The following is a 27,860-nucleotide window of genomic DNA, read 5'->3' as shown; positions in this document are numbered from 1 at the left end:
TAGACAGCTCACTGCCAGCAGGTATTTCGATCGATCGAAGATTTTTGATCGATCAAGTACTTAGCTTCAATGGATCGAAGCTGACATGGCATCAAAAATATCTTCTAGCCTTATCCACTTTGCTGAGCTGGCACTGCCTTGTTTTGATCGATTGAAGACTACTTCGATCGATCGGGACGTCCCTTCGATCGATCGAAGTTCCCCTGGTGCATTTTTCTTGTCTTCTTTCCAACTTTGTTCCTTAGGTCCGAAACTGTGTAAATGGCTCTTGTTAGCCTGTTTGAATATTATTCACCTGAAATAGGCAATAACATAAATAAGTATCTAAGACATGAAAGTAAGATAGATGAATGGACTAAAATACCCTACCTTAGGTGCTAAAACGTGTCACATTTGAGCACTTATCAAAGAGTTTAATTACACATGCTTAGGGTTCATCCAAGCCCTAAGTGAACGACTAGCCACTTATGGAGAATGTAGATGTCATCAAGTATGCTTCACAAATCATCTCCAAGGCTTGGCTCATCATCTTATTCTTTTTATTCTTTGGTTGAAATCTTGGAGAGAGAATACGTATGAACTATAGAGAGAATGCCCCAAAATGTATCTAATCCTAAGCTAATCTTTTCCAAAATGTCTAATCTTTTGCCAAAAAGGCCTAATTCCCATATATAGGTGACTCAAATGACACCCCAAATGGTCAAGCCTTGGGCACTAGCTCCCAAAATGATTGCACCACGAGCTCCCCTGAAATCGGGCTTCAGTTATGTTTTTACACTGTTTTTGAGGCAGTTCGATTGATCATTGATATGGTTCGATCGATCATAGTATGGCGGCTCATAATGTGGATAAGGACAAAGGCTGAGATATTTATGAAGATAAGGACAAAAGTATTTAGGAAGATAAGAACAAAAGTTGTGATCGATCATGAGAAGGTTCGATCGATCAAAGCTGATGGGAGTTATTTATGAGGATAAGGACAAAAGCAATTATGTGGATAAGATCAAGGATAATGATCGATCATAGCAAAGTTGGATCGATCATAGATTATAGATCAAAGAGGAAAATTTTGCATCTTTTGCTTCCATTTTGCTCCATCTTCCCACCAAGACTTTGGTTGACCTTCCTAAGGCTCTAATTTAATTGAGTTAGCTCATTTCAACCTTACGCACCTAAAAAGGGGAAAAACGTAAAATAAGACTAAAACGGGAAAATAAGATAGAATAAGGTCCTACTATACTCAAGATCAAGGGTTGAAATGTGCAAATTTCAGCACTTATCATACCCCCAAACTTAAATATTGATATTCCCTTAACAATGAACAAAGAATGAACAAAAGGAAACAACTATATAACTAGAAATGAAATAAAGCAATAAAAAGATAATGCCATTTTCGTAGGGATCATGGTTGCATTTAGCACATTCAATAAGCCTTTTAAGCCCCTACGTTACCCCTAGTGGATAAGTGAAGTCACGTGAGGGTTTCCAGAAATGATACCCACAAACATCAAAGGCTCTTTCTGACTTAAGAAGCATTAACACATATTAAACAAGTTTCGGGAGAAGACTACCTCAAGTATGCAAATTTCAGCCATTTCTAAGCTATTCTCGACATCTCAACATCATGCAAGCAAATATGGTCCCTACACGTCAAACAAGTCAATCATGTAAATCAAATCAATTGTAGTATCCTTTTTGAGTGAATCGGCATCAAAATATGTTGCTAACTTAGTAAAATCAATATAAAGATCATAATCCGACCTCAAACTAGCACACATCTCAAATATCACTCATCAAGACATTGAATGAACCTTTTTATTCAATTAAACAATATTATTTAGTTATTTATTTATTTGGGACTTTCGCCTTTTGACACGAGAATCAGTGCTTAATGAGGCATGAATCCCTGTTACTCGGTGAAAAGGGTTTGTTATTTAGTATGTAAGGTAATTTTGTCAAGAATGATGACTCTTCAAAGCCTACTAGCTCAAATGGGATATAGCCAAAACAATAATCAACTAAGCATGTACCCCACAAATTGAATGCTAATGTGCATTTGCGCAAATGTAGTACTCTAGAATCAATTCTCAAAGCATTTTCAATAAGTACGTTGATGTGGACTGCAAAAATAAGCATGATATCAAAAATTAAAATTTGCCCCTAAATGGCATTCTAAAGCATATAAGAAGTATTAGACTCCAACTCTTGCCATTTCAAGGCAACTATGCTTCAAAAGATTAAAATCATGGCCATCCATGGATCGAAAAGGAATAACAAATCTCATATGCACATATCATATTTGAATTTTGAAATGAATGTAAGGAGTCCACATTACCTCCAAACTTAAACCGCACATTGTCCTCAATGTGTAATGAGAACAATAGAAAGAGGAAAGAGTATACTAGTGTAGCAATGACGAGATGTAATAAGGATGCAAGGATCTAAAATGAGTGGTAGTACCCCCCAAACTTGGGATCAACTATGGTCTTGAAATGATAACACTGGGATAAAACCTCATCAAATAACAAATGGGACAGGTAATAGTATACAGTGTGCATGCAAAGGCAGGTGAGAAATAGATAAAGAGAAGAATACAAATGGTCCTGAGAAGAGAGAATGGATCTCTTTAGTGATCACTATAATGTACCTGATATCGGAGTCAACATTAATAGATATATCAAAATATGAATAAGAATCCAAAATATCCAAAAATAATAGTATAGGTACATCATAGGATAATAAGGCCAACAGAGATAGAGAGATCAGGTAGAGGATAATGGCCTGGTGGGGGTGCAAACCCCGGATTTTCTAGATAAATCCACCATCAAATTCTGGAACTCAACACTTATGTCTCGGACCTTTCTACACAGACTAGTCATGTCTTCTTAGAGCGTAGTGACTTTGTCGGATAAAGACTGGTAGTGCTCCTGGGTTATGACAGATGGAGCCTGTGGGTTAGGAATGACTTGGTTATCCTGATCCTGCAATCTCGAGTCAGCCTTATACTGCTGCTCATCCTGGCTCTGAGAGTCTTGATATATGGAGAGAGAGTGAGATCCTACTGGAGGGTCTTAATCTAGGTCTACCTTTATATCTGCCTCTGGAAATGACTCGGGATCTACCTGATAATCCGCCTCGGGATTTGTTGGAGCTTGGCGTCGTGGAGCAAACTTGACCAGAGCATTGTAGCTCTTGGTTTAGTCCTTCCACCTATAGTGGCAAGATCCCTCATCTGCTAACTCATCTAGAGCAATGAGAGAATGGAAGGTACTTGATCCTTTGTGGATTTTCCTTTAAGATGTACTCATCGTACATCTTCAGTATAACCCCCCAAATAGCAGCAGGCACGGAAAACTAATGGCCTATATGAATGGAGTAGAGGGCTGCAAGAAAATCAGCTCTCCACTGCACTTTATATCCAGCCATGTAAATATTCCAGAACATGACTGAATCAAAGAACCACAATCTATGGGGTATGCTGGACCGGTTGGCATAAGTAGCGGAAGTAGTGCTGGTGCCATTCAGTGCCATAGCCATGGTAACATCTAATGGTCTTTGTAAAATGGGGTAGTCAACCCCAGTTGGAGGTGCATGAGGGCAATGAGAAGCTATCTCCAAAGTCTCCACTGTGATAGTGATGGGAAACCTATCAATGCAAGTAATCAACTCAACCATATTGGCTAGGTTTGGCTTGAGGTTCTGATAGAAGATGTGAACAAGTCTCGGATAGACCGAAGTTGTAATAGGGGCGAAGATAGGAGAGAGGCGCCGCCTGAATATCTCGTTGTAGGACCACTTGGTCTGCTCATATGAGGATTTGTGTTCCACACTTAAATGGGCATACGTCTTGCGGACCCTATCTCGGATGATAACTGGACCGGCAAGAGCAGGAGTAACTGGTGGAATATGGGCAAGAGTAGGTATGTGAGCAGGATTAGGAGCTATAAAGATGATGAAGCTGCAGGCTAAGGAAGATCTTGAACTAGATCCTCAGGGGGATCAACTTGGGCTCTAAATCTGCATGTATAGAGTTGGTTAACATGGGTCTTCTGCCTAGTCATGGCCTGTAAAATAGAGAGCACTTGCATTCTAAGTCAGTAACGGGAATGGATACGAAAATCAAGAATGAAAACACAAATGATAGCAAACATGCTTCTCATGTAGGGATAGACAAAACAATCCTGAAATAATGCACAAAGCAAATATCATAGTAATATACACATGAATGCTATTAATGCAAGTCTAGATGAAATCTTGAACTTAGAAAATTACGACTAAATAGCATGCATTTGCAAAACCAAGGCAAAGTGAAGCATGCTGAGATATAACAAGTATAGAATACATCCAATGTGGAAAACACATGCATTGGGCATAAATGGGATAGCATGTATCACGGGGCAAGAAATGAGAGTATGCATTTGCAAAACAAAGGGGTTCAATCAATCATAAGGTTCTGAGATTGATCTAAGTTGGATCGATTATGTACTGGGTTGGATCGATCATACCGTGATTGATCAAAGCATTGGTATGATCGATTGAACTGATTGGAATACGAAAAATTGCCCATTTTGTGACGTGGAAGACATGGGGCAAATGCAAATGATCACTTGAAGGCATGTGACCCCCTATACACCTCACAAAGTATACCAATGGTCACTTAATGGCCCGTGACCCCTATTTTAGATTCAAAAAATAAAAATATATACAACTATATACACATGCTCAAATCTAAATATGGAAGCATGGAATCATATATACATCACTATCTACATATGCTAAAACAATAATCAAGCAAACTAAAGTAAGAAAATAAAAACAAAAATGAAGAACTCACCTTAAACTGAGAGAGAAGTGGAGAGGAGAAGAGGGAGGAAGATGAAGATGAAGCCTTGAAGCTCGAAACCATAAAGATAGAGCTTAGCCTGAGTAGAGAAGGTGAGAGGCTCTAGATCGATTAAAAGAACTAAAGGAATGGCCCTTGGATTGTTTAAATAAACTGTTCCGAATAAGTATGATCGATCACACCATTGGTTGGATTGATCATACTTTAATCTATCAAGAGGGAGCTCTGATCGATTGCACTGCAAGACGATAAATTTTTGAATTTTGGAAATTTGAAAAGTTTTTTATAAGTAAAATAAAATAAATAAATAAATAAAATAAAATAAAAAGAAAATGAAAAATGAAAAATGAAATAGTCAAAAAGTCAAAGGGGCTGAGCTAGATCGATTAAGACCTGGATTAATCACACTATGATCGATCTTAAGGTTCAAACGGTGAGACATAAGCTTGAATGTTTTGGGCCAAAGTTTAAACGGTCAAACAGAAAGCATGATTTTTGAAGAGTTTCAAAATTTTCTAAGTATAGAATTGAGATTGATTACAATGACACTTGGATCAGTCATGGCACATTTGGATCGATTATAAAGAAGGTTGGAACGGTCAGGTAGAAGCTTGATTTTTTTGGGCCAAAGTTTGAACGGTGAGACAGAGAGCATGATTTTTTGAGAAATCCAATTTTTTTTATAAGTGTTGGATTCTGTTATCGATCCAATTGATGGTTCGATCGATCCAACTAGCACAAAGTTGCCTCATTTTGAGATGAAAGTGCAAGCCCCAATGAAGATACACAAGTAGAGAGTGAAGAATGGAGTATAATGTACATAAGAACTTAGGGTTTGGAAACCCTAAAATTATTAGGTTTAACGTCTCTAGTCGACGTTGACAACTCTAAATGTTGCAAGTAGATGGGATCCACCAAGAGGACGGCTTCTACATGCCTTTGGATGGTATGTCCTTCGGTGTAGGGTTTTAACCTTTTGCCATTTACTTTGAAGGTTTTTTCATCCTTTAAGCATTTAAGCTCAACCGCCCCATGAGGTGAGACGAAAATGATCTCATATGGACCATCCCACCTAGTTCGGAGCTTTCTAGGAAAGAATTTAAGCCTAGAGTTGTAGAGCCATGCTTTTTGCTCGGGCACAAAAGACTTCTTCATAATATGGCTATCATGAAAAACTTTTGTCCTTGCCTTGTAAATTTTGGCATTGTCATAAGCATCATTTCTTAGCTCATCAAGCTCATTCAATTGAAGCAAACGGTTCTTTTTCGCTTTGTCAAGATCAAAATTGAGCCTTTTGATTGCCCACAATGCTTTGTTTTTTTAGCTCAACCGAAAGGTGAAAAGACTTCCCATAAATAAGTCTATAAGGAGACATGCCTATTGGAGTCTTGTAAGCCGTTCGGTAAGCCCACAATGCGTCATTAAGCTTTCTTGACCAATCTTTCCGGTCTGGATTCACCATTTTCTCTAAGATATGCTTAATCTCCCGATTAGATACCTCAACTTGCTCGCTTGTTTGTGGATGGTAAGGAATGGCGACCTTATGAGTGACGGAGTACTTCAAGAAGAGTTGGTTTAAGAAGCAGTTGCAAAAATGCTTTCCCCATCACTAATGATTGCCCTTGGCATTCCAAAATGAGTAAAGATGTTGGATTTGATAAAAGTAACTACCACGGAGTGGTCATTCGTTTTGGTTGTACAAGTTTCCACCCATTTTGACACATAATCAATGGCAAGGAAGATGTATTCAAAGCCATATGACATTGGGAATATGTAATACCCCTATATTTTAAAGGAATTATTTATAGGGATTAATTATTTTTATTTCATTTAAAAATGATTTGTTTGATTTAATTGGGTTTAATTGATTTTATTTTATTTTTAAATGATTTTTTTTATTTAATTGAGTGCTAGATTAATTGTCTTGTTTTAATTAAGTTATATTTCATGATTATGTATGATGATTGATTGTTTATGTGCTTAATTATTGATTGAATTGTTGGCGTGTTGATTTTATTGGTATGGTGTGACTTAGTTGTAAATTCTTATTTGTTTATGTGCTTCATGTAATTAGTTATTTTAATTTAAGTATTTATTTAATTATTTTATTTATTTAAATTAGTTGGATGGGGCTTAAGGAAAGTTGGACAAAAGGATGTGGTCTTGGGCTTGGATGAAGCCTTATTGGGTTAATTAACAAAAGCCCATGGTTATGTGATTATTTAAATGATCATTTTTGGATAATTATAAATATATATAATTATATATATATATAAATATAATTAATTAATAAGTGTTGTGGAGGGATATATATATATATATATATATATATTGATATATATAGGTATATATGATTTAATTAACTAATTATATATATATATATATATATATTATTTAAAGATTATTATTATTTCTTTTATATGGTAGTCATAATTGAAAAATGATTAGGGTATTAATATGGTTATATATATACATAAGACTACTTTATTAAAAAGTTTTCCACATTAGAAAAATAAGAGAGGTAGAGAGAGAAGAAGAGAAGGCTGACAAGAAGAAGGCCAAATATGAGAAAGATGATGTCAGAATTGGAAGAGAAAATCAAAGCTTAAAGCGTCCATTTTGTTTCGAAACCTTCAGGCGAGTTTTCTCTATTTTTCCTCCTAGAACTCATAAATATTTCACCTTGAGTATCAAGGTTTTAGATTAAATTTATTAATTAAATCATGGTTAGAACGGATTAATAAAAAAATATTAAGTTAATTTTATTTGATTAAGTCGGAGTATTAAAAGCATTTTTTATTATTATTTTAATCTTGGAATTTTTGGATTTTAAATTATTAGATGTATGTGTTGTATTTTGTTTACATCAACTTATATGCTTGATTTGTGACCCAAGATGGTTAATTAGGGTTTATAGAACTTTTGGAATTTTTTGTAATTTTCTAGAATTTTTTGGTATTTTTCTATATTTTTTAAGGATTTATTAGATTTATTTTCTTAATTTTGTATGGGGTATTATATATATATGTATATATATGCGGCTGCTGGGAATCGGCGTATCAATAAAGGAGCGGAATCCAGTGTGGCGCGATGTGGGTGTAATGGTGTTTACGCGGATCTGAGCCATAGATGTGGCTTGATCAAAGGAGACTGATTTGGTGTGATGCGATATTCTATCACGGTGTGCATGGAATCTGGGCCTCTGATGGTTCTTGATTAGTGGGCAGTTAATCAGTTGAGGTAAGGTGCATTTAATATTAGTGCATTACAGATCTAAAGCGTTGAGGGAAGGGAGATGAATCCTGTGTGGCGCGGCTCATTAGAACACAGAAGAGTCGCCAATAGGAGCAAGCCAGCTTAGCCGAGAGTGTAGCCGGCGTGTGGGAATGCGTGCAGGCACGTGGACGCGCCTGTTCGTAAGGGGAAGCACGTGGCAGCGCGTGGGGGTGTTCTAGGTGCATGTGGAGTCATTTGAGGATGCGTGTGAGGTCCCGGAAAGTTTATAGGGAGTCCAGTGAATTTACAGAATTTATTTTAAGCTTGTTAGGGTTGATATTAACCATTAGAGGGTGTATTCCTGGTGTTCTGAAAGCCTTAGAGTGCTACTAAGATATCTAGTAACATTTAATTAGCGTAAATATAATTAATTACATATTTTGTCATGGAAGGAGGTGTGTGCATATATATATATATATAGTTATATATGTGTATATATATGGTTTATTTAATTTATGATTCGTATACGAGGAGGTATGTATATATATATATATATTTATATATATGTATATATGATTTTAAATATTCAAAGATTATTAAGGAAGGTGTTATACACACACACACACACACACACACACACATATATAAATGTATATGTATATGTATATATTATGTAAGATGATTAGTATTATCATTCTTATTTTGGTATATCTTGATAGGCTCACTATTAAATTAACGATATACGTATAATATGCTTGAGATAGCTATGTATGAATTAGTTTATTCTTAAGTTTCAAGTTGGTACATAGTTGAATTGTAGGCATGAATGAGTTGCCAAAGGCGTAAATATATTGCCTAAGTATTTGTATGAATGAAATACATACATAAGAAGTATGTATGAGTTACTAGTTTAAAAGTATAAATATATATACTTGTGGAGGCATGGTTGAATTGCCAATATATAAATAAATATACTTGTGGAGGTATGGTTGAATTGCCAATGTATAAATAAATATACTTAAAGGAGGCATGATTGAATTGTCAATATATAAATAAATATATATATAATGGCATGGTTGATTTGTCAAAGCATAATTAAATTGTTTTGTATTAGATGATTAAAATTTCATCTAAGGTTATTGTATGTATAGGTTGGATTAAGATTAGATATTCTTAAATTAGAATAATCTAGTAATTACGGGTTAATGTATTATTTTATCTATATTAATAAAATAATATTGGTGGAGACATGGATGATTTGTCAAAGCTTATATATTGGCTGTGTGACTTAAATAATTAAAATTATTATTAGGTAATGGATTAAATGCAATATTTCTTTAATTATAGTTTATTATTTAAATAATTAATTAACTGTCTAAGACGGAATTGAGGTTAAAGAACTTTTCTTTAAAATGATTGGTGGATTGGTTTAGGTATGATTATTATTTAATTATTGATAATGGTTTTAGAATTAATGAACTTGGTAATAGATGTGATTATTGTATTATATATAATAATTTATATATATGCGTATCATTGTATATTAAAGATAAAAACTTTATTAAAATGGGTTTTGGTTAGAGATGATTTATTTATCGATTTTCAGAGGCTTAGTAGAGAGAGCTTGCTCGTGGGTCTAACCCACAATTTATTTTTCAGGTTTTTAGAAGTTCTAGTCTCGAGGTTGAGGATCCACAGCTGGGAGATTGTCATTCATCTACTCATCTTGTTTACTTTTAAGTAGTATTGTTATTTATTGGATAATGTTTTTAGGGGTCCTTAAATTACGGGATTCTCGAGTTGTAATTTTGGAGAAGTATTATGTGACGTTCTGAATTTTCACAAACCCAGATATGTTAATGTGACCCGATAATGGATCCGGAATGCAGAAGTAAAAATAAAGAAAATAAGGTTTCTAGGAATAAACGACATCCCAAGAACGATAAGGTGACTTTCTATGAAGTCACGGAATTTAAAAGAAAACAAAATACAAAAATGACATTTTAAAAAGGGATAAGTTTAGCCCTAGGGGCAATATGGTAATTTCTAGAAAGTTATGGGTCCTATCGAGTACACCATTGGATAGACAATGGAAAATTAACGAAGATAGACCCAAGAATCACTTGATTCGGAGTCCGGACGGAGGAGAAAAGTCAAAACGAAGAATGAGCATCGTTGCGACCGAGAACGGCACCTTGGCAACCCCATGCGCTAGCCACAGGCGCGCGCCCTTGTGCGCGGGCACTGCTGATGCTTGGGAGCTGACACTGAAAAATGCTGAGAATCGAGTGTATTTTGGACCCCGAAACGACCTTTTTTGGGAAAACACGAAGAAGAAATCCTCCTTTAAATAATTTTTCCAAGCTGACCATGTTGAAAGAAAATTTTATTTTTGACATAAAATTCCCAAAATACCCCTGAGATCAATTTTGATGAAAAATGCAAAAATGGAAGTTTGCTTCATGTGTTCAAATGACCAAATATGATGTTGTGTGCTAAAACGATTGTGCACGTAATCGTAACAAGTGTTTTAAAGTGTGCAAGAATGGTCCGTGACCCCCAATTCTGCCCGATGCAAAATCCGACCTATTAAATCTCAAAAATGCCTTAAAATGGAAAGTTTGAAGCCTACCATCAACCATATCATGCAACCGTGATATTTTGTGCAAAGTGAACATTTTTGCAAACGTAATAGACATAATAAAATGAGTTACAATGATTCATGACCTCAAAATACTCCCAATGCAAAATATGACATGTCTAAATCCCTAAAGCATGAAAGATGCCCTTTTAAAGCAAAATTTGAAGTCAATCACCATAGATGCATTCAAAAGACCGTTTGAACCTTGGCCACACATTACATATAATAAAAGAACACTTAAGAAAATACTAAAGCACACTTTACACCATCTGAACTGAAATTGACATGTTAAAACCTCACATATTTTTATTTTTCTCATATTTAAGCATATAATCAAGTAGCATAAAAGTAATGCATAAGGTCATTGGCCCTTGGCCTCATCATATACATGTCAAATAGGTCTCAAAGGGTGTATTTAAGCACTTAATACAAACCCCAAATAGAAATTACAAGTTTTGACATATTTAACCCAAAATAAAGCAAAATCATGCTAGCAAGTGTATGTAAGGAAATACGCCAAACTAATAAAGTCACAAGCAAGTTCAAGGATGTTGTACATCCCTAAAACATGGTTCTTTACTTGAAAAATGTTCCAAACAACGAGGGTGAGTAAACAAGTTACTCGTAGGTAATGAACATGCGTATAACCTAAAGTTTTGCAAGTCTTTATAAATTGATATAAATTAATCCATGTGGGTCATGCCACCTAACGTTTATATTTAATGTGGGACTAAGGGATCATCCTAAACTGCATTAGAACATCCTCATCGTAAACCACCATATTCATGCAATTGAAAATGAAGTACGCAACATGTAAGCATACTAGGTACAAGCATGCTAAATGAAATTTAAATATGCCGAAACAAGTATACAAGGTACAAGTATACTAAATGGAATTTAAATATACCGAAACAAGTATACAAGCACAAGTATACTAATTGAAATTGAAAATACATACACCAAATTACAAGTTACAAGTAATCAACGATTAACAACTTGAAATTGAATGCAAAATCAAGTAGTGGAAAAACTAGGACATGTGGTCACTAAACTATACAACTTATTCTGGATAATTATGACCCACAAGGAACTACCTAGTGCGCACTTGTGACTAAGAGAGACTCTTGTCCCCGTACTAGAGCCGAGCCCTAGCCATTACATAAATTCAAGTCCTTACAAGCCTTCCAAAAATACAAGTTCATGATATATACTCAAGTACAATGCATGAAACTATCTACCAAGCATAAGTAGAGTGAAACCACACAAACCATACCCTAAGTCCTTAACTACCATGGCATGCAACATACTAGGCCTTGAAAACATTAAAGATGTAAATAAATCATAAAATAATTAAAAGGAAATTAATTAAACAAAAATTAATTAATTTCTCTAGATTACAAAAATATCTCTAAATGACATGAAATTAACACATATTAAACAACATACTATGATTAACACAAATATCAAATCAAAAGTCTAATTAAGCCACTAAAACACTTAGTTAATTTTTAATTAACTTAATTAGTTAAAAATCTCTAGATTTCAAAAGTTATCCAAAAATTTCAAAAATAATATATAATGAACAAAAATTCATGGGTTCTTTGAATATCACATTTTTAATCTAATCTAAGCATGTTACAACCTTGAAATTAAATTATCATTTAATTAAAAATAAAACCCATTTCTAGATCTAAACTATAAACATGTATACAAGTTATATAAACCTCAAAAACATGTAAAACACTAAGATTATAAACATGAAACACCCCCTACCTCACTTGGAGATGAAAAAATCTCCAATCACACCAAAATCAAACTTCACCAAATGCAATGAAACTTCGGGGTTATGACAGGGACAACAAAGAGAGTAAGAAATCCTCTTCTGACAACACCAAAATCCAAGCTTGAACTCATACCCCAAAAATCAAAGTGCTGTAAATCAAAATCCGATCGGATAGAAATCACCGAGTTGTCGAGGACATCAAAAAAGTCTTCATCGAGAAGAGGTGAATCAAAGAGGAAGAAGATGAAAAGAGGAGAGAGATGATGGTAGCCCCCTTGCTCCATTAATGGCGGCTAGAGCTTTCTTGGAAAGGTGAAAAAGCAAAAATAACTTTCTCTCTTATCCACCTACCCTAAATAGGTCGAAAATGTGTCTCGAACAGTCCAAACGGGCTCTGTCTAGGTCCAAAAAGTGAAAACTATCAAAACATGCTCAAATGAAAATGGTCTATGAACAAAAAGGTTTCAAAATGAAATTCTAAGATCAACAGAAGAACAGGGTCGAAAACTGAGTCCCGAGCGAGGAGATATGCCCCGGATAAGTTTGACGACTAACGGGGTTCGAAAATTCAAAATAAATGAAATAAAAATACAAAAAATATTCTGGAAGTGCTAGAGTCCATAAAAAGTGAAAAGACACCCCCCATGAGGATTTAAACCCAAAATGAGAAACTTTTCTGAAAACTTTCCATAATTACACAAAGATCCCTCCACTAGATAACTCAAAAAGTGAATTTACCAAAAAGTCCAAAATGAAGTGTCATTCAAAATATACATTTAAAAGAATCCTAAATATAGAATATCATCAAAAGATAATTACGAAAAATACCTCAAGTAAAGAAAACAATTTTCAAGAATCTTTGCATTTATACCCCTACGGGCAAAAGTAAAACATCTAGCATGTTTTTCTACAAAAGTAAAAATGTGCAACACATGAAAATTAAGTAAAATGAATGCATGCAAGGCCAGAATCAAATCCGAGCATGACTGGATAGGTTACGTAAAAGAAAACGAAGCCGGGAAGAAGACAAAAAGAAAAATGTCAGCAAAAATGAAAGTGTGAAAATGATGCGGTCCTGTGACGGCCCTGGTTTTTAAGCCAGCGCGTCCTATGATGAACCGAACATAGATCCGATAATGAATCCAGAATGTGGAAGCAAGAAATAAGACAATGGTTTCCCAAGGCACAACATACCTCTGAGACACTTTGATGACCTTCCATGAGGTCGTAGAACTCAATGAGAACTGACGCAAAAGCAAAAGATCTAAAAAATAACAATTAAGCCCCCAGGGGCAAAATAGTCATTTTACATGAAAATGACGTCCCTAGAATGTATATCATTCCTGAAACACATTCGTGACTTCCCATCAAGTCACGGAACTCAAAAGAATGTAACGGAAGCGAAAAGTAAGAAAAACTAGGTAAAATAGCCCTAAGGGCAAAATAGTCATTTTTGAAACTACATATTCAGGTGCCACCGAGTACACCGCTGGAAAGACAACGAAAAACTAATCAAGATGGATTCAAGAATCGCATGATTCGGAATCTGGACGAAGGAGAAACAACATGATGAAGAAAAACAAGCACTTAAGGCAAAAAAGGTAAACTGATAATTTTCCAGGAAGATCAGGGTACAACCGAGCACACTGTTGGAAAGACAGCAACAAATTAGTCAAGTTCAAAAAAAAGTTTACTCGATTTAGAGTCTGGACGAGGGAGAAACATGGGTTTGAAGTTGAGACGTCACGGTGGCCCGACGAAGGCCATGATAGCCCCATGTCGGGCGCTGCGGGTGCCCGCCAGGGCCCTATGCGGCGCCCAAGGGCATGCACATGTTGACAGCAAGAAAAAAAAAAATGTGAGTTTCCAGAACTGAGACTTGAAACGGAGTCCGAAACGAGTAATTCTGGAAAAACACGAAAAAGAAACTCCCCCTAAAATCGAGTTTTCTACCTGACTACGCAAAAGGAAATGAAAAAAACATAATGTGAAATACCCGAAATGCCCCTAGATCAGAAGAGGTCAAGAGGGCCCAAAAAGATGCTACAGTGACTGTCCACATCTGAGATAAAAAATGGGCTATCAAACGAATTTGTCTGAAAAAACACGAAGAAGAAACCCCTCCCGAAATCAAATTTTCTACCCAGATAAGCGAGAGAAAATAAAAAAAAACTCTCTGTAAAATGCCCAAAATGCCCCTCCATGAAATTAGGTCATGGGGTTAAAAAGCTGCTAAAATGCAAAACCAAAAGCTGAACTTTGCGAGGGATTTCCAGTACTAAGATAACATTTTCTGGAAAAACACAAAAAAGAACCCCCCCCCCCCCCTCAAAAAAAAATCACGTTTTCTAAGTGACCATGTGAAGACTAGAATTTATTTCTTGAAAGAAGATCCCAAAATGCCCTAAAATCAGATTATGCAATAAAAATGCAAAATGAATCTATACGAGGCTCAAATCACTAAGGATGAGGTTTCTCTTAAAAACAATCATACACGCAAACGTAACTTACCTATTTGGACGTGCTACAATGGTCCACGGCTTAAATCCGACCCCCCAACGGCCAAAAAGGCGAAAATATACATGAAATGGAAAATTTGAAATCCAGAATTAACAAATGATTTCAAATTATTGTTTGACCCTTGGCCACATTTCAAACATGATTAATGAGACCTTATGGAAGAAAAAAAAATGGAATTCCCACACTCAATGCAACCATGGTGAAACAATTACTTGTGATTTTTCAATAGTTTCATAATATTTCATGAAGTCAAAAGTTACTCAGATTACAAAATACATGTCATTGGCCTCTGGCCACATCTCATACATGTCAAATACATTACAAAAGGTGTACTTATGTACTCATTACATATATGGAATCAAAGATACAAGTTTTGACATATAAGGCTACAAAATGACATTTTTTGCTAACATTTGCATAAAATGGAAACTTAAAAGCTATAAGTCATCCGAAGTTTGATGAGCATCACGAACCAAGTCTTCATACCTAAAACAAATCCCCAGTAACTTCAGGGTGAGTAACATAAAGCTACTCGTAGGAAATGAGCATGTATTGACCTAGCATTTTACAAAATTATCACCTTAAGGTGAAAAAAGTCGAAGGGGCTCATGTCACCTAACATCTATGTCAAGATGAGAATCGGGGAGCATCCTAAGCTACCTTAAATAATTTCTAGCATAAATCACATCATTCATGCAATTTAACAATATAGAAGCATGTTATACAAAGTAACAAGATATAAATTCTCAAAGTCCTCAACTTGAATCTAAAACACGAAAACAACTAAAGTGGATCATGCCACCTAACGTCTATGTTCTAAATGAATCAATAGAATCGTTCCTAAGCTACATTTGAACATCAAAACACAAATCACAATATCGATACAATTTAACCAACATTGAAACTTCTAATACAACGCATAAAACATGATTTCTCTAAGTTAACATCTTGAAACTCAAAATGGGATATCAATTAAAGAACAACAAGTTACAATATCATCTAGTTATTAACTTGAAATGAAATGCAAAATCAAATAAAGTGGATACTTGGACATCATGCCGGATCAGATCGACACCATAGTTACTTTAGGGTTACTAGCCCATGGGTAACCTCCCTATGTGCGCACTAGACTTATCGAGGGACAATCCCCCGTACTAGAACCATGTCTTAGCCTTAGTCAAACAACGACATCGCCAAGTTTCCATAACTACTATGGCATGAAAGATGTCAAATACAAAATGTGCAATTCATTACACAAGACAATGATATATTCAATAAGGAAAATATATTCTCATGAATATAAATATAATAACTATTTTATCCAATGCTCAAAATGTAACCAAGTGAATATACAACAAGTCCAAGTCTATGATTTAAACATAGAAACAACTTCCAAAACATAATTAAATCCATGGAGCAATTAGATTGAATTTAATTAAATAAAAAAATTAAATTCTTTAGATTCCAAATTAATTCCAAATAACCTCAAATTTATTTATGTTGAAGGACATATCATGATCATCACATATATAACATCAAATAACTAATTAAGTGATTACAACACTTCAAATAAAATTAATTAAGCTAATTAATTAATTTTCTCTAGATTTTTAAACAACTCCAAATGCTCTCAAATTAACATATGTTCAAGAACTCACCAAAACCTACTTTAATATCACATTACAAGTTTATTTCATGCTTGATACAACTATGTGAATTAAACTTTCAGAAAAGATAAATATTAAATAAAAGTTGCAATTCTTATTCAAATAATCTCAATTTAATATATATCAACCACCATACCAAGGCCTAAATTTCTAACATGCCACAATTTAATTCTAAGTTGAATACCATCATAAGAATTAAATCTTACACAAATAAAATAATTAAATTAAATTCTAGATTATGAACAAAAGCATGCATACAAGTTGTATAAGCATCATTAGCATGTAAGACAACAAAAATATGAAACTATAACACCCCCTACCTCTATTTGATATGAAAATCTCAAATCCCCAATGAAAGAAACGTGCTCCGAATCCGAAGATACTCTTAGGTTATGTCGGGGACAACACGGTGAACATTAAACTCCAAAGAGGACATACCAAAATCCAAACTTGGATTCTAATAAGAGGGAAAGATGCGCGTAGTCAAGACAAGCATAAAATACGAAGGCACTACGACTTTTTAACAAAGGGAAGGAGGTTTAATTGAGAGAAGAAGGGTGGCAGCCCTCCTTGGGCTGCCATGGCAGCTTCTGGTCGTGCATGAAGAGAGGGAAAGATCACTTTTTAATTTTATAACCCCCTATTTATAAGAAAACCCTAAAAGTGCCTCGAAAGGGTCTCATCGGGTCTAGAAAAGTGAAATTTGAGCATACGAGCTCAAACGACAAAACTTCGTGAATAAAAAAGAACCGAAATGAGAAAATATGAACAACGGAAGAAATGGCGTCGAAAACTGAGTCTCGAGCAGAGAGATATGTGCCGAACAAGTTCAGCGGCAATCGGGGCCAAAAACCCTGAAACTGGGGAAAAATGACCAGAAGACAATTCTAAGAGTGCACGACTCGATGAAAAGTGAAAATGAATCCCATACGAGGATCTAGGTTCAAAATGAGACATTTTTGCAATAACTTTCATTAATTGTACACTGGCCCCTCCAAAAAGTGAAAACTGCATTAATGACCCAGAATGAAAATATCTTCAAAAAATATTTTCTTAAAAACCACTAAAATAAAATATCTTTAAAAGATATTTATGAAAAACACCCCAAGAAAAGAAAAAGATTCTGAAAAACTATGCATCCATGCCCTATGGACACCGGGAGCAACCAGAGTACTTTACTGCAAAAGTAAAGATACGTATTTTGTGGAAACCACTTAGAATGAAGATACGTGAAGTCAAAAATCAACTCCGAGCATGAAAAGTGAGGTTGTGCCAAAAAGTGACAAACGGGGAAAAGACAAAATAGGGAAAAAGACGAAAAGTAAATAGTGTCGAAAAACGAAAAATGTGGAAATGACTCGGTCCTTAAAGGAAGTTGTCAATCCAAAGGAAAGAGTCTCAGAAACCATTTTCAAGCAATCGAGATGGCACTAAGTGACGAGAAACCAAATAGAATAGAAAGGACAACGAAAAAAATTTATCCATAAAATTTGAGGAAAAAGGAAAAGTAGAAAATGACCGGGTCATTACATGTCCTCTTAAGGACGTTATCAAACCAAAAGAAAGAGTTTTGGAAACTATTCCCGAGTACTCGAAACAACACAAAGTGACTAAAACTTGAACTCGTAAAGGGAAAATCAACAGAAAAAAAATATCCATAAAATTTAACAAAATGGAAAAGAAGGAAAATGGCCGGATCATTACATATTAAATGGAATTATTATTTAATAGATTTTTCTTCAGCGTATTATTTATTCTTTATTTCATTTTGTAATCTGTGGTTGTTTAAAATACTTTAATTGTTTTGATATCCCCTAGTTTTGTGCACAAATTTGATCAACCCATGTTCCGAAATTAGGGGGTAGCATAGAATGGTCTCATGAAGTCAATTCCCCACACATCGAAGATTTCAACAATGAGGATCGGAGTTAAGGGTATCATGCCTCTCTTTAACGTTGATCCCATTTTCTGACAACAAACACATACCTTACAAAAATTGTAGGCATCTCTATGAATGGTTGGCCAAAAGAGACCACTTTGAAGAACCTTTAGTGCGGTCTTCTTGGTACTGAAATGCTCACCACATGCAAGAATGTGACAGAACACTAGAATGATCAAAATTTCACTTTTCGGCACACATCTTCGAATAATTTGATCCGGACAATACTGAAACAAAATTGATCTTCCCAATAATATTTTTGGATGTTTGTAAAGAAATGGTCATTTTCTTGTTTTGACCAAGTGATGGGAAGTTTGCCAATCACAAGATAATTCACGATGTTGGTGAACCATGGCAAATTCCTACTGGAGATATGAAAGAGTTGCTCATTGGGAAAAGAGTCATAAATGGGAAGATTAGGGGATGATTCAATCAACAACCTGGTCGGTAACGACATTGTCGGTGCCCTTTTTTTCCTTGATTTCAAAGTCAAACTCTTAGAGGAGTAGGTTCCATCTTATTAAGCACGTTTTGTTTTCTTTTTCAACAAAAGATACCTTAGGGCGGCATGATCAGAAACCATAATAACCTTTGATCCTAATAAGTATGACCAAAATTTATCAAGGGCATAAACTATGATAAATAACTCATTCTCAGTAGTAGAGTAATTTAATTGAGCTCCTAAGAGGGTTTTTCTTGCATAATATATTGCGCATGGTATTTTACCAACCTTTTGGCCTGAAACGGCACCCATAGCATAGTCGGATGCATCACACATGATCTCAAATGGTTGGGACCAATTTGGAGGTTGTATGATGGGAGCGGATGATAAAAGAGATCGAAGTTGTTGAAAGGCATCTAGACATGCTTTATCAAAGACAAATGGAGTCTCCTTGGCAAGTAAATTACACAAAGGTGTAGCTATCTTGCTAAAGTCTTTGATAAAACAGCGATAGAAGCTTGCATGACCTAGAAAGGAGCGAATTTTTCGCATCGTAGAAGGTGGAGGTAATTCAAAAATGGGCTCAACTTTGGCCTTATCCACTTCAATACCCCTCTTGGATATGACATGTCCAAGTACAATCCCCTCTTGACATATGAAATGGCTCTTTTCCCAACTAAGCACTAAGTTTGTCTTCAACACCTTTGAAGCACTAGAGAGAGATTTTTGAGGCATGAATCAAATGTAGACCCAAAGATTGAGAAGTCATCCATGTAGACTTCTAGATACTTTTTTTACTATATCTGAGAAAATTGACATCATACACCTTTGGAATGTGGTAGGAGCATTGCACAAACCAAATGGCTTCCGTCGGTAAGCGAATGTACCAAAGGGACAGGTAAACGTGGTTTTCTCTTGGTCAAGCGAGTCTTGGGCTACTTGATTATAACTTAATTAAGCATCTGGAAAGCAGTAGTAACTTTGCCTGACGAATCTTTCCAAAATTTGATCAATGAAGGGCAAAGGAAAATGGTCCTTCCTAGTGGCGAAATTGAGCTTGTTATAGTCAATGCATTGGTGTGATGGGCATTTTCTTTCTGAGGAGTTTTCCTTTAGAAACCTTAAAATGTTGTCTACTGACAAAAATATAACCTTGAGTAATTTTTTGGTAAATGGTCAATGGTATTTTAATGATATTCCTATGGTTATTCAGAACTACTTGCATCAGTTTAGAATTTATGGTGGGGTTGATAGAATTCTATGGCAGCATAAAATGTTTACATATAACGTAGCAAGGGAGGCTTGCAAGTTGATTAAAGCAGATGTTTTCTGGTTTCTTCTGGTTTGGAATGGTGGAAGGTCGCGATGTAGTACATGGAACTCTTATTTTACAGAATGCAGTGATGACTGGTTTAAATGTGCAGAGGAGGGGTATTTCACTTGCTTCCAGATGTTGTTTCTACTGCAAATATGAAGAATCTGTGAAGTACTTATTTGTGGACTGTGACTGCGCTTGGCAGGTTTGGTGTGATCTTGTTGATATGATTAAATAGAGGATTAGTAAACAATATAGTATCTATGATTTTGCTCTGGAGTTAGTACATCAATTTGCAGCAACATCGGTACGGAAAAAATTTTGCAAGATGCTTTTTTCTGCCACTTTGTATTCTCTATGGAGTGAAAGGAATGGAAGGGTTGATAATGATGTTGTTAGGAGTAGTAGATCTCTTTGGAAATGTATTGTTTGGGAGGTTATGGATGTCTTGGGGGTTTATCTCCAAGATGTCCTACCTTAGTTTTCTGATTTGTTTGGTTGAATAGGGGTATTCCCTATTCTTGTTGTGTGATCCTATAAAGGGATTTTTTATTTAGTGAGGGTATGCCCTCACTTTAATGCTTGTACTATAATGTTTATATCTATAAATTTTTCTTCATTTAGGAAAAAAAAAATTCACACAAACCATGAAGTGGTTGTGCGTTGTGAAATTTGTTCGCCTTTTGAGCTCTTAACGACTATAATTCTCGACTTCTTGGGAACTACTTTTGTTAGACTCACCCAATTACTATTGGAGATAGAATATATCATCTCGGCATCCAATAGCTTGACTACCTCTTTCTTAACCACCTCTTTCATATCAGGGTTCAACCTCCTTTGAGCGTCCTTAAAAGGCTTTTCATCTTCCTCCATGTGAATGCAATTGATACACACGGAAGGATCAATGCCTTTTAAGTCAGTGACACTCCATCCGATGGCTTCCATGTTTTCCTTGAGTACTTCCAAAAGATTATTCTCTTGGTCATCTTCGAGATTTGAAGCAATGATGACCGGAAGAGTTTCATTTGAGCCTAAGAAGGCGTACTTTAGGTTAGATAGGAGCGGCTTTAGCTTAAGAGTAAGTGGAGAAATGAGTGATGGAATCGGTGGAGTACTTGAGAGTGGAGGAAGAGGTTCTTTTGAAGTTTTCCATAGCAGGTAGTCCATTGTGGCCACGGAATCCATTAAAGCATTCACTTCACATATAGAGCCATCAATGTCAAATGCATCCATATTAAAGTGAGCAAGGCACGCCTCAAGAGGTCCTTTGATAGAACAGAAGGAAGGGATTTTTCCACAATTTCATCCAAAACATCCACTAAGAAACACTCGCCTTCATCGATGGGATGTTGGCTTGCATTGAACACATTGAGTATAACTGTCATGTTCCCAAAAGAAATGTCAATGATGCTAGATCTACAATTGATAATGGCAATGGCAGTGGCAAGGAATGGTCTTCCAAGGATGATTGGAATGTGGTTGGTAGGGTTAAGGACCGGCTTGGTATCAAGCACAATGAAATCAATCGGGAAATAGAATTTATCAACCTTTATGAGGATTTTCTCAACAACTCCCCTTGGTTGTTTCATGGATCGATCGGCTAATTAGAGTACTACCAATGTTGGCTTAAGATCACCTAAACCTAGTTAAATGTACATGGAGTAAGGAATGAGATTAGCAATCGTCCCTAAGTCTAAAAGAGCCCTTTGAACCTCATGGTTCCCAATGATGCAAGAGATGGTTAGAGCACCGGGGTCTTTAAACTTAGGTGGGGTGTTATGTTAAATGATGGAGCTCACTTGCTCCATGAGGAGCACTTTCTTTTGGGTACACTTCCTCTTTTGTGTACACCAGTCCTTCAAGAACTTGGCATAAGGCGAAATTTCGTTGAATGACATCAAAAAGAGGAAGGTTAATTTTCACTTGTTTGAAGATTTCCATCATATCATGGATCTTGCCTTATTGTCTCGCAAGTAAAGAAGAGTCTTTCAATGCTTGAGGAAATGGAGCTTTTGGGTTATAAGGCTTCTCTAGAATGGGTTATGACGGTGATGATTGATCTTAATGTGACCACTTGCTCCAAGTAAAGAAGGAATAGACATGGGAACGGAGAGCGGGTAAACACTTAGTTTCATAGGACCACTAACTTCACTAGATAACTCAACCTTGTTATCAAATTTCCTCCCAATCCTCAAGGTGGAAATGGCTTACACTTGTTCATGGGTGGAAAATCGTGATGAAGGATTTGTTTCCACCACGAAATGCACCTTAGGGTTTGGCTCGGGTTGACTAGGCAACTTTCCCTTCTTCCTTGCATTCATGGATTGGGAATGAGAATGGAGTAATTGAGTGTTTGCCTTAAGGTTTCCCAAAGCAGCCAAAACCTTGTCCTCGAAGCAAAATTCCTTGGAGGAGCTTGGGGAGGATGAGACTATGCTTGATTTGGAGCTTGATGATTGGTAGAATGATTCACATTTTGATGATATGATGGATGATATGCTTGATTTTGTTGATTTTGAAGGTGGGGAGGAACATACTTTCCTTGGGAATTTTGAAGAAGAGGAGGATTGGTACCTCCTCCTTGATTTCTCCAAGAAAAGTTAGGATGATCCCTCTACCCTGGATTGTATGAGATTGAATATGGATTATTCCCCGGATGAGTAAATATGGCATTGACTTGTTCTTGGGGCTCACTCGGTAAAACATGCCCAAAAGGACAATTGGAAGTATTGTGAGTAGCGCTAGAACAATTCATGCAATTCTCATTTTGAGGGTGGAAAGAAGAGGATGATTGACTTGAGATAAATTGATCAAACTTTTGAGAGTCTTAACCTCGGTGGCAATCTCTGAAGAGCTTTCTACTTAACATAGATTTATGGGTTTCTTTCCCCTAACATTATAAACACGCCTCAACCTAGAAGATGACGAACGGTGTATGGAATTTTCACTCATATTTTCAAAAAGAGTCTAAATGTCATGTTCATGCTTTTGCAAATATGTGCCTCCACATGAAGCATCAACCATACCTTTGTGAGTGTTGGATAAGCTTTCATAGAAAAATTGATCTAACTGCCACTTAGGGAGTGCATGATTTGGGCACTTCCATAGCAAGTCGTTCAAATGCTCCCAAGTTTCATGTAATGGCTCTCCATTACCTTGGGAAAATTCCCGAATTGAAGCTCTCATTGCATTAGTCATACTAGTGGGTAATACTTCTTTAGGAATTCTTATTGCATTTGAGCCCAAGATGTGATAGTATAAGCCCCGAAGTTGTTGAACCAATACTTAACCTTGTCCCGAAGAGTGAAAGGGAAGAGTTTCATTCTCAAAACTTATTCGAGGACATCCGTGATCTTCATGGTAGAGCACACTTCTAAGAAATCATCCAAATGATTTTATAGTTCTTCATTGCTTAACCTATGGAAAATGGGACACATTTGGATGGTTAAGGCTTTGATCTCATAATGGTCATCATATATGGATGTTGATGTTGTGAATTGTTGTTGTGAAGTTGTTGTGGTATGTTGTTATGCATGCGTGGTAGAATGTCTCTTCACATTCCTCTCGTCCCTCTAGACCAAGCAATTGAGTCTTCTCTTAGGCAATTAAAAGGTAGTACAAGTAGAACTCTTCTTATTCTTGGCCACCTAATTAATTCAATGGAATAACAAAATCTTCTTCAAGGTTTTGTCGAGCCTTCTCTTGTAGTGTAACCACCTCAAGTAGCGTACTCGCTACTAAATCCTCAAATGGTCCTCCGAGATCATTATATTCCCAATGTTTACAATGCTCCGACTTGTTACCGAATACCAAACTTTAGGGCTAACCACTATGAAATAAAGCCCAGAACCATTCAAATGTGCCCCACATTTTGTGGGTTAAGTTATGAAGAATCATACAAGCATTTGGATGAATTCTTAGAAGTATGTTCCACCGTAAAGATCACGAATTTTCTCAAGGAAGTCTTAAGAATGAAGCTTTTCCCTTTCTCTCTTCGAGATAAGAAAAAATATTGGTTCAATTACTTGGGGGCTAATACCATCACCTCTTGGGCTCAAATGCAACAAGAATTCCTAAAAACGTATTAACCCGTGAGTAGAACCAATGCAATGAGAACAGCTATTCGGGAATTTTCTCAAGGTGATGGAGAGCCATTACACGAAGCTTGGGAACGATTAAATGATTTGTTATGGAAGTGTCCACATCATGACCTTCATAAGTGGCAACTTGTCCAATGTTTCTATGAAAGCTTATCCGACACTCATAAGCAAATAGTGGATGTTTCATGTGGAAGGGCATTTTTGCTAAAGCGTGAAGATGACATATGAACTCTTTTTGAGAATATGAGTTGATAAGTGCTAAAATATGCACATTTCAGCCCTAATCTCAGGTATATTAGACCTTTCATCTATATTTACTTTCCCGTTTTAGTCATAATTTATGTTTTTGTCAATTTCAGGTCAATAAGGTTCAAACTGGCTAAATTCAGTTCATTAAAGTCCTTTTGGATTCAAGCAAGTGCATCAGAAAAAGTTCTAAAAATTGCCAAAAAGGGGTTTACGATCGATCGCAGCTTCATCACGATCGATCTCAAGTACACATTAGTAAATGCAAGGCCACGTCATCATCACGATCGATCGCAGCAGAATCACAATCATTCGCAATGCCACGTAATCATCACGATCGATCACAGTAGAATCACGATCGTTCGCAATGCCACTTTAGTGATAAGGTCGAATATGCCAGCTAATTCATGATCCTTCGTACTTAAGTTACGATCGATCACAACACTGTGCGATCGATCGTAACTTTGCTGAGAGGATCTTTGATGCCCGATTTTGGTCCGAACTTCACCTACGAAGGGGCTACGGGATTGCATTATTTTTGGGTATATTTCTGACCTGTTTTGGGCTCCAAGGGTCTTGTATAAAAAGGGGATTGAACCAACTTTACAAGGGTTAGATAGTTTTACATAGTTATCATTTTTAGAAGTTAGAAATCTCTAGATAGAAATTAGGGTTTTGAAGTGGATGCAAGAACTCTCTCTAGAAATTAGGGTTTCAAGTAAGAAGACCAAGAAGAAGAAGAAGAAGAAAAGGAAGATGAAGCAAGGCATGGCGATGGATCTTGAGCACTCCTTGATGACATCTACACCTTTCATAAGTGGCTAGTCTTCTCCTTAGGGCTTGGATGAGCCCTAAGCTTGTAATCTAAACTCTTGTCTTTCATCTTTTTGGGGATTTAAATGTTGTAATTGATGCTATAGTCTTGTGTATATCAAAGCTTGTTTGTAGCAAGGATTTCTATTGTTAATTCTTCTTATTGATTTTCTATGTTGATTGCATGTTGTCTTATGTGTAATTAATTGAAAATCAATCTCTACACTAAATACTTTTTGTAATTGGATTTAGTGATGGCTATGCATGGTTTTTATTGGATACAATTGTTAATTAATTTGATGGATTATGCTTATGCTTGATGGATTGCACTATACCTTTAGTTTAATTTTATTTAGGTAGACAATCCATGCTTGAATTTGATAATCCTTGCTTACTATTGAAAATTGTATTATTCTCTAGATTGATGTGTGCTTGTAGCCACATTTTGATTACAACATGGTTTTTCCCCAATTAGTTGAAAGTAAATTGTTTAGTGAATGAGCTTAGTCGTGATTCCTATGCCCTAAGACTCCCCTCCTATCTCTTAAACTTTACTCATTTTAGCTTAATTTACATTACATGATTTAAATTGAAGTTTAGATTAATCACCAAACTAAACCTCTTTTCAATCTCATTTGCACTAAAGTCAAGTTAGATTCTAGCACGTGTTCAATCCCTGAGGACGATCCCTTCTCACTATACTTAATTGTATAAGTGTTAAGTGGCTTTTATAAATTGTAAAAGTTGATGCCCATTTGGCACATTTCTAAATATTCAAAAGCACACTATTTTGTGCACACACCAAGGTCGCATCAAGTTTTTGGCGCTGTTACCGGGGATTGACAGTTTAGTTGGAATCAAATTAGGCATTAGTACTTATTTGATTACTTGTTTTAAATTTCCTATTATTTTCTTACTTATTACTCTATGTTTAATTTGGTACTTGAAAAGAAAAGGAGCAAGCAATGGAACATTACATTATTGCTAGGGACCTTTATGAGCGTTCCTTGGAATTCTTTTACCATAATTTTTCATTACTATATATGCTTGCGAGATAGTCCTTGTCGAGGTTATCACATTTTTTATATTCTTGTCCGAGTATAGGTTCTTGTCAAGGCCATTTACTTTATTCTTAAAAGCATGGGCCTTTGTTAAGGTCATTTCTTTTGTGCATTAATATATTGAGGAGAACGGGAACATCACATATGGAGGTTGTGGATTTGTTGTTGATTGTTGTGGTTTATTGTGAAGTTGTTATGGATTGTTGTTGTGTATGCATGGTAGAAGGTCCCTTAATACTCCTCTCATCCCTATTGATCACGAAGTCAAATTTTCCCTTCGGCGATTAAGAGGTAGTTCTAGTAGAATTCTTCCCATTCTTGACCACCCCATAAATTCAATGGAAGAACAAAATGTGAATCTTCAAGGGTATGTTGAACCTCAAGTGGTACCTCCACCCTTAGGAGTTTAACAACCAAATGTTGTGCAATAACCTCTTGGAATGCTAAGACCAAATGTGGTTCCACCACCCATTGGAATGCAACCACATCCTTTTGTGCAAATCCCTTTCTCTTTTCGAGATAAGGCAAAATATTGGTTTAATAACTTGGGGGTGTATACAATCACATTTTGGGCTCAATTGTAACAAGAATTCTTAAAAAAATATTACCTCGCAAGTAGAACCAATGCAATAAGAACTTTTATCCGTGAATTTTCCCAAGGTGAGGGAGAACCTTTGCATGAAGCATGAGAGTGTTTGAATGACTTGTTATGGAAGTGTCCACATCATGAGCTTCCTAAGTGGCAAATTGTTCAATGCTTCTATAAAAGCTTATCCGATAGCCACAAAGGTATGGTTGATGCTTTATTTAGAGGTACCTATTTGGAAAAAAATGAAGACGATATTTGACATCTTTTTGAAAACATAAGTGAAAATTTAATGCATCGTTCTTCATCTTCCCGATTAGGCCGGAATTTAAATGTGGGAGGGAGGAAAAATCTATGTCAAGTAGATAGTTCCATGAAAATTGTCGTCGAGGTAAAAGTTCTTACTTAAAGGTTCGATGAATTCCTTTTGAGTCAAAACCCAGCACATCAATCATCCTCTTCTTCCATCATCAAAATGAAATGTGTATGATTTGTTCTAGCTACACTTACAATACTTGCAATTATCCTATTGGAAAAGTTTTTCCAGGTGAGTCTCAAGAAGAAGTAAATGCCACTTTCACTCATCCGGGGAACAACCCCTACTCCAATTCATATAATCCGGGATAGAGGGATCATCCAAATCAAGGAGCCGGTGCAAACCCTCCTCAAGGTCAAAGTTCCCAAGGAA

Source organism: Cornus florida, unplaced genomic scaffold (genome assembly GCF_030987335.1).
Source record: "Cornus florida cultivar Cherokee Brave unplaced genomic scaffold, ASM3098733v1 CherokeeBrave_3.0.0_Hap2_Chr06, whole genome shotgun sequence".
Taxonomy (NCBI): domain Eukaryota; kingdom Viridiplantae; phylum Streptophyta; class Magnoliopsida; order Cornales; family Cornaceae; genus Cornus; species Cornus florida.
This window is presented reverse-complemented; position numbering follows the sequence as displayed.